Below are 1,316 nucleotides of genomic sequence, written 5' to 3'. Positions count from 1 at the left end.
CTGTGTCCAGAGGTCTCTGGGCTTCTTGGTAAGATAAAAAGCATTTCACATTGGTCATTTGGTTAATTTTCCTGAGAGGAGTTTAGCTTTGAATGTGTTAATGCTTTCCAGCCAAACGCCACCAGGAACACACCTATCGTTGAACAAGGTGGATTTATTACCCATTACAGTGAAGGGAAACACACACCACTGGCAACCAGCAGCATATCCGTGAAAAGGGATAGAAAGGTGTTACAGGGTTTGGGCTTGTGTTTGGTGATTTGGGTAGGGTTTAAGGAAGAATGGCTTTGCTCTACATCGAATGTTGTCAGGAAACAGGGGAAATTCCATAATGAGGTCTCTTAGTAAACCTTATCTATAAAAGAAGAAGAATAAAACAAGGCTCAATCTGTGATTGGTAAAGAAGCTGCAGTCACTCATATTTGCCAGGGAGGGGGCAATTTGGTCATGTTGATGGTTTAGTCATTTTTTGTGACTTGGACAACACTCATGTTGTCTGTGTTCAGACACGATTACGGAGAGGCCTTGTTTTTGTCTTGATCCATCAGGGGCTGTCCCAGAGTAGCCCTGTCTGATGTCGATGCTCTGAAATTGGTTATGTCCCCAGGAGGGCACTGCAGCCTAACTGTGAGTACCCAGCCCGCTCCCTGGTGTGAGACGATGCATTTTTCTTTTCTTCAAATAGGAATTTCAGAACTGCAAAATAGCAGTGAGAATTTAAAAGAGAGTAATCTCATGTGCTACTTCTTTCTAACATAGTTTACAATCCAGAAATAATTTGCTGTGATTGTGAAAGAAACAGTTTCTCCCAGCTTTCATAGAAGGACATTTCAAAATTATAGAATATTAGAGTTGGAAGGTCTAGGCCAAGGTTTTGCAAACTTCTCCTTCATCAAGATATTTACGTTGAATGTTGGTCACATATAGAACCCACTCAGATTTTGACAGCGATCTAAAAAATTTGGTGGTGAAGTTAAAAAAAGAAAAGATCAAAATCACCATAACTCTTCGACATTGGTAAATGGGGCTGAAGCAGACAAGGGGCCATTGATGACAATTCATGGGCAACTCCTCCAGGTTAGCTGTCATTCCAATCTGTGCTTTCCCCAAGGAACGATAAACTCAGTTCATGCCAACGTAATTTATGTAGAGCAGAAATAGTTTACACCATTGAGTCCTTTACAAAATTAGGAAATATTAGTTGATACAAATCTCATAAAGGATCCTACCAGAGCCACATTTTCCCAATGAGATGGAGAACCACCATCTATTTCGTCTAAACCCTCATTGTATGGATGGGGAAAAAAACTGAAGGT

Source organism: Hipposideros armiger, unplaced genomic scaffold (genome assembly GCF_001890085.2).
Source record: "Hipposideros armiger isolate ML-2016 unplaced genomic scaffold, ASM189008v1 scaffold_113, whole genome shotgun sequence".
Lineage (NCBI taxonomy): Eukaryota > Metazoa > Chordata > Mammalia > Chiroptera > Hipposideridae > Hipposideros > Hipposideros armiger.
Note: the sequence above shows the minus strand (reverse complement) of the source record.